The sequence below is a fragment of the Tachyglossus aculeatus genome, unplaced genomic scaffold (assembly GCF_015852505.1).
Source record: "Tachyglossus aculeatus isolate mTacAcu1 unplaced genomic scaffold, mTacAcu1.pri scaffold_78_arrow_ctg1, whole genome shotgun sequence".
In the NCBI taxonomy this organism is placed as follows: domain Eukaryota; kingdom Metazoa; phylum Chordata; class Mammalia; order Monotremata; family Tachyglossidae; genus Tachyglossus; species Tachyglossus aculeatus.
Genome location: NW_024045093.1, coordinates 724,025 through 731,790, shown reverse-complemented (window position 1 = coordinate 731,790; position 7,766 = coordinate 724,025). Strand labels below are relative to the sequence as shown.

Below are 7,766 nucleotides of genomic sequence, written 5' to 3'. Positions count from 1 at the left end.
AATGATCCACCTCCATCTGTAGTCGTTCTGGTAGTGTATCCACAGAGGTTTCTTTGTAAAAATCCTGAAGTGGTTTACCATTGCCTCCATCCTTGCAGTTACCTCGAGTCTCCGCCCTCGACTTTCTCCCATGCCAATCAATCAATCAATCAATCGTATTTATTGAGAGCTTACTATGTGCAGAGCACTGTACTAAGCGCTTGGGAAGTACAAATTGGCATCACATAGAGACAGTCCCTACCCAACAGTGGGCTCACAGTCTAAAAGGGGGAGACAGAGAACAGAACCAAACATACCAACAAAATAAAGTAAGTAGGCTAGAAATGTACAAGTAAAATAAATAAATAAATAAATAAATAGAGTAATAAATATGTACAACCATATATACATATATACAGGTGTTGTGGGGAAGGGAAGGAGGTAAGATGGGGGGATGGAGAGGGGGACGAGGGGGACAGGAAAGAAGGGGCTCAGTCTGGGAAGGCCTCCTGGAGGAGGTGAGCTCTCAGCAGGGCCTTGAAGGGAGGAAGAGAGCTAGCTTGGCGGATGGGCAGAGGGAGGGCATTCCAGGCCCGGGGGATGACGTGGGCCGGGGGTCGATGGCGGGACAGGCGAGAGCGAGGTACAGTGAGGAGATTAGTGGTGGAGGAGCGGAGGGTGCGGGCTGGGCCGTAGAAGGAGAGAAGGGAGGTGAGGTAGGAGGGGGCGAGGTGATGGAGAGCCTTGAAGCCCAGGGTGAGGAGTTTCTGCCTGATGCCTGATGCCACTGCTGCCCAGTACAGTGAGTTAAGACTTGTAGCAGATTTCCTTCCACTAGCTAGCCACTGTCCAAGCTAGGAATGGAATGAAGATGCCTCTTCTTGACTTTCCCTCCTGTAGTTGAGACTGGTAGAGCATTGGAAACTCCAGGTGCGACCTTGAGAGGCAGTGGTATGTGCTAAGCTCTTTATTATGTTCCAGGTACGGTACTAAGCACTGCGGTGGATGCAAGCAAGTCAGGATCTCTGTCCTACGTGGAGCTCAGAGTCTCATTCTCCATTTTACAGACGAGGTAACGGAGGCCAGAGAAGTGAACTGACTTGCCCAAGGTCGCACTGCAGACAAGTCACACAGCAGACAAGTGGAGGAACTGCGATTAGAACTCTGTCTGATTCTCAGCCTCTTTATGGTCTTTTCACCTGGCCACTCTGAACAGCATTTGGTGAAACCCTGCACCTCAGGGAGCAGAATTAAGCTGCCTAACATCAGTGGATACCATTTCGAGCAGAAGTTAGGAATTTGGACCTTAATTGAAGTACGATGTCAGTCTTTTGCCCTCCCTCTGCCCCTCCGCCAAGCTAGCTCTCTTCCTCCCTTCAAGGCCCTGCTGAGGGCTCACCTCCTCCAGGAGGCATTCCCAGACTGAGCCCCTTCCTTCCTCTCCCCCTCGTCCCCCTCTCCATCCCCCCACCTTACCTCCTTCCCTTCCCCACAGCACCTGTACATATGTATATATGGTTGTACATATTTATTACTCTATTTATTTATTTATTTTACTTGTACATTTCTATCCTATTTATTTTATTTTGTTGGCATGTTTGGTTTTGTTCTCTGTCTCCCCCTTTTAGACTGTGAGCCCACTGTTGGGTAGGGACTGTCTCTATGTGTTGCCAATTTGTACTTCCCAAGCGCTTAGTACAGTGCTCTGCACATAGTAAGCACTCAATAAATACGATTGATTGATTGATTGATTGATTTTTCAGGCTGTCAGCCCAAAGCATTCAGGGGCTCATCAATGAGAGTCTTTGAAACCACTGTCTTGGCATAAAGTCCCTGCAAATTCAAGAATCTGGGAGATTCTGTATGTAGCTGCCAAATTCCACACTTAGTATGTGTCAGTCAGAAACACTGAATGTTATGGTGAAAAGCATCGGTGCAATGATTAACACCATTTGTGACAGAAAAGGGTGCCCTTAAACGCCTTTTATCCAGAACTCTGACTGCTGTTCCAACAGAGCATGACGTTTTGATGATAACAAATTCGGGAAAGCCAAACTTGAGGAGGATGACTCCCAGGTCTTCATGATTTACAAAATCTTTTCGTGGTCAATGAAGACCATGTACAGGGCCTATTTTGAAAGAGAAGAATCAAGGTCAATCATGCAAGCCATGAGAAGCAACATAGCCTAGTGGATAGAGCACAGGCCTGGGAGTCAGAAGGTTGTGGGTCCAAATCCCGGCTCAGCCACTTGTATGCTATGTGTCCTTGGGCAGGTCATTTTACTTTTCTGTGCTTCAGTTACCTCATCTGTAAAATGGGGATGAAAACTGTGAGCCCCAAATGGGACAGGGACTGTGTCCAACCTAATTAGCTTGAAGCTTATATCCACCTCTGCACTCAGTACAGTGCCTGGAAGAGAGTAAATTAATAACAAATATCATGAAAAATATTAAAAGCTCTCATTTCTACCGTAATGCAGAGATTACAAGCTTATTGAACTTTTCAACAAAGAACACTCACATGATAGTTTATGTCTCCAGTCTGTTGCCGCACCTGGGGTTTATCTATTTCATCCAACACACCACATTTTCTCTAAATTAATGAATGTATCTGAAGAACATCCCCAAATTTCCCAAAAGTGTCCTATCCAAAAAATTAGGGAAATCACACATTATGGAGAACCAGAGTGCACTTGGGTTTATCCCGTTCTGAACATTTGTCTTTAAAAAACTTTCTCATAATCTTACTTTGAAAATGACCCATGTAACCAATTTAATCCCTGCCTCCCTACGGAGAAACAAGGCTTGTTTAGTTATTAACTCTCTGGTGGAGAGATGCTTTGAGGCCATCAGCACTGTGTTGAACAAATCAGATCCTGACATTGCCCAGAATCCCTATAAATAATGCCGGCATGATCTTTTTCTTGGAATTGGCTAGTGCTGTTCTAGATTTGATCTGAATATTTTATTTGCCCAGGGATAGAGGATAGGAAAGCACATGAAAAATTTATGACCGAAATTAAATCAAATGAGAAAAGATTTAAATCACAGGGCTCTGATATTTCTTGGGAACTAAGTACATTCTGTAGCCAAGGAAAACCTGCAATGGCAAACTAGTAGAGAGAAGTTTCTTCGGCAAAGTTACCAACTTCCTCTGAATAACCTGATTCTTGGAGGGATGCATTTTCTTTAACCACACGATAATCATTCAATGTGCACAAATGGGTGACAATTTGATATTATATCATGTTAGTAGACGAAAAAATCTTCTGATGGCATCCTTCTCTTTTTAAAGAACATCAACATTTCTCTTAATGTATGGCATTTTTCAACTCATTCTCCTTTTGGAGTGATCCCATTGAGTAAGGAGAGTTTGGATTTCAAATAGACCCTTTCCTTAACTCTGTCATATTGCTTAATCAAAATTGGCAACCACCATAAAGGGTAAGTGATTATGTCTATGGTCAGTTACAATTTTGTAGTAAATGTTATATGATTGTATATTGGTGCCCTGGAAAGCTTCCATAATAACTAGGTTCTTGGAGTTTTGTAAGAAGTCTTGAAATGGCAGCCAAAATCTAAAGTGAAATGCTTCAAAGTTTCTTTGTGATGTATCCTCTCTGATTCATTTAAACACAAGAACAAATTTGACTTCAGTAAACTGAAAATTTCAGGAGGGAGGATAAACAAACCAGCTTCACTGAAGAGATTTTTGCAAGTTAAATCCATGTGTGTGATTTCTCATTGAAGTCATTCTTTTTTAAAGGCTCAAACTGAAATTTCCAGTGAGCTTCAGAGTTTACAATAATACAACTTGTATGATCATCATCATTATCAGTTGTATTTCTTGAGAGTTTACTATGTACAGAGCACTACACTAAGCACTTGGGATAGTACAATTCAAAAGAGTTGGTGGACACATTCCCTGCCCATGATGACCCTACAGTCTAGATGGGTAGACAAATATTAGTATAAATAAATGATTCGATATATACAATTTAAAGATACTTATATATCTACAGTAGGTAGATCCCTTCGGCTCTGCTCTCATAATGGAAGTTGTTCTGAGACTTGAGAAGGGAGAATAGGGACACGATATCACCACCAGCCCGCATTCATCCAAGATGGGGATTGCATTCAGCACTATGTAAAACTCCTGTAACTGGGCCTCAAAATAGCAAGGAATCAGTAACAAGATGAGGTCAGGGATATATAAATGGCCTTTCCAGGATTCTCTGGGGCATACTCTCCACTCTCCTAATCTCATGCTTGAGGTGTTTCCTAGGTACCTGAGATTAGCCGTCTAGAGATAACAGCATTGGACCGTATGTCAGAGGTTCCTTTCCCTACTTCAACACTTGTCACATTGTGAACTTGGGAGACTTAATTAACTTCTCTGTGCCTGAATTTTCCCATCTGTAAAATGGGGTTAAGATACCCATCTTCCCTCCAGTTTGGACTGGGATCCTCATGTAGGACACAGACTGGGTCCCATCCAATTTTCTTGCATCTACTCCAGCACCTGGAACATAGCAAATGCTTAATAAATAATTATCAGTTTTTTAACCTAGGCTGAAACATGTTGAAAGATGAGAAACCAGAAAAGGTAAGTCAGAAGAGGAAATAGAGGGAAGAATCACATTCTAATTCCTTTTGTAAGAGTAGGAGTTCACAGGTTGGGTAATAATAATATTCGTTTATTATTATTATTATTATTAATAATGACGATATTTGTTAAGTGCTTCCTTCTGCTGCCATTTCCCTGGACCCAGTAGCCTGAGTGGTCAATCTGTCTGTCTGTCACTCTCATTCATTCATTCATTCATTCAATTGTATTTACTGAGTGCTTACTTTTTGTAGAACACTGTACTAAGCGCACTTACTATGTGTCAAACACTATCCTAAGTGCTGGAGTAGATACAAGCTAATCAGGTTGGACACAGTTTTTGTCCCACATGGGGCTCACAGTCTTAATCCCCATTGGATAGATGCGGTAAATGAAGTACAGAGAAGTTAAGTGACTTACCCAAGGTCACACAGCAGACAAGTGGTGGAGCCAAGATTAAACTCAAGTCCTTCTGACTCCCAGGTCTCAGCTCAATCCACTAGGCCATGCTTGCTCCCATGTCCATCTTCTGTTCCCCATACACACACACACACACACACACACACACACACACACACACACACACGCACACACACACAAACATCCAGAACCCCTTCGTAGGTGCTGAACTCCTTTATATTATCAGAACCATGGAAATGGTTGAGAGAAAATTGAATTATTGCAACATTGTTTTAATTCTGTGTAGTTGCTCAATAACTCTGCAGTGTTGAAAGCTTTCTCCAATTCAAAGTGAACATAAACTTCTCCTGAAGGGGAGGAGGGAGAGAGGAAGGAGGGGGCTCAGTCTGGGAAGGCCTCTTGGAGGAGGTGAGTTCTCAGTAGGGTCTTGAAGGGAGGAATAGAGCTCCCTGTTGCCTGAGAAGGGAAAACTTGGGCTTCTGTGACTTCCCTCTATCCAAGCACCGATATCGAACCAAATGTGATCAAATAGCAGTTTCCATCCCGACGTATATTTCTCTATTAATTCTCTTAATATTCCTTAAACTGTAGGAACATTTTTCCCCTGAATTTCAATATTCATTTCTCACTAGAGTAGAGATGCTGAAGCCACTGGCTGCAGGAAATGACACCGGAATGGCCGACTTCATCCTCATGGGCCTGACAGATTCTCCAAGAGCCCAACTGGTCCTTTTCACATTATTTATCTTGATCTATATGCTGTTCGTGGTCGAGAACCTAGGGCTGATCCTGATAATCCAGAAAGACTCTCAGCCTCATAGGCCCACGTATTTTTTCCTTTGTGGTTTGTCATTTGTTGACCTGAGCTACTCCATAGCCATAACTCCCAAAACCTTGGAGAATCTATTAACATAGAGAAAGAAAATCTCATTCATTGGCTGCTTTGCCCAAATTTATTTTTTCATTTCTTTGGCAGGAACAGAATGCTTTCTCCTCTCTGCAATGGCATGCGATCATTATATAGCTATCTATAACCCACTGCTTTATTCCTCTGTTATGTCCTCAAGATTATGCATGTGGCTTATGGTTGGGTCATATGGAGTTGCTTTTACAAACTCCCTGCTAAATCTTCTGTTCATAGCTAGGTTGCCATTTTGCAACTCAAATGTAATTCACCATTTTTTCTGTGATAGCTCACCAATCTTGGGTTTGTCCTGCACTGACACACACAACACGGAAATCATGATCTTTATGTTAGCTGGTTCCACCCTTGCAATGTCTCTGATAATGATTACAGTCTCTTACATGGCTATTATCTCTGTCATTTTGAAGATCGACTGTACTGTAGGAAGAAAAAAACTTTTTCCACCTGTGCTTCCCACCTCATGGGAGTCACTATCTTCTATGGGACTCTAATCTTTACATACCTAAAGCCAGTAAGTCTTCCTCCCTGGGTAAGGACCAGGTGGCTTCTGTTTCCTACGCCACCGTGGTCCCCATGTTGAACCCCCTTATCTACAGCCTGAGAAATAAAGAGGTGAAAAATGGCTTGAGCAGGGTGATCCGTCTGTGCCTTATAATGATGTGGCTGGAAGTAGGATAATAGGCAGAAGTCACCTGCTGGAGAAGTAAGGGGAAGTCATCAGGGCAGAGACCCGGGAGGAGGGCTGTGGTCCAGGACTTGAAGCCCAGACTCTGTGTGAACCCCTCCCTCCCTCTGGTCCTCTCCGCGGGCCTTCTCTCTGTCGGTCTCTTCTGGTGCTCTTGTCCATGTGGCCTGAGTCTCGCTACCATCGCCACCTTCTTTTGCTACCCCTGGCTCCTCCAGGGTGGCACCAAGTAGGGTTCAAACGACCTAAGGACCAGCTTCCACCCTGCTGACCTCCCCTGGCCCAAAGCAGCTGGGAGCTGGGGCAGCCTCATCACTTCACCCAGTCCTAGAAAGGAGAACACCAGCAAGGACCCTCAGATCATAGCCCTCATCTCCTCAGCCTTGTGTCCTGGGCTATTCAGAAGAACCCAGCATTCTCCAAATCTCCTATAGGAAGAACCAAGAATGGGAGGAACAGGAGGTCCAGTTCATTCCCCACTGCCCCCTCCTCATGGCATGCTTCTTCCCAGGAACTTCAAGAAGCAAAACCTTGTCCTTGAATGACTTCATGTGAAATACATTCATTGTGGCCACAAGCAGACAATATGCTATGTGACTAAATGGCAGGGGTTGTCTTATTGAATGAAGGCAACAGAGGTGTGTTGTATAAGACTTTTCTTGTAAAATTCAATGTCTTCCAGATTAGCTACCGCACAAGATGATTTCTCTCAGCTGCCTTCGACACTGTGGACCACGCCCTTCTCCACAACATGCTATCCAACCTTGGCTTCACAGACCCCGTCCTCTCCCGGTTCTCCTCTTATCTCTCTGGTCGTTCATTCTCAGTCTCTTTTGCAGGCTCCTCCTCCCCCTCCCATCCCCTTACTGTGGGGGTTCCTCAAGGTTCGGTTCTTGGTCCCCTTCTGTTCTCGATCTACACTCATTCTCTTGGTGACCTCATTCACTCCCACGGCTTCAACTATCATCTCTACTCTGATGACACCCCAATCTACATCTCTGCCCCTGCTCTCTCCCCCTCCCTCCATGCTCGCATCTCCTCCTGCCTTCAGGATATCTCCATCTGGATGTGTGCCCACCACCTAAACCTCAACATGTCTAAGACTGAGCTCCTTGTCTTCCCTCCCAAACCCTGCCCTCTCCCTGACTTTC

General features: G+C 44.1%; 1 pseudogene; it reads left to right on the top strand.

Moving 5' to 3' along the window:
* The first annotated feature begins 4,558 nt into the window (after nucleotides 1-4,558).
* On the top strand, nucleotides 4,559-6,608 carry LOC119924028 (annotated as a pseudogene).
* The last annotated feature ends 1,158 nt before the right edge of the window (nucleotides 6,609-7,766 follow it).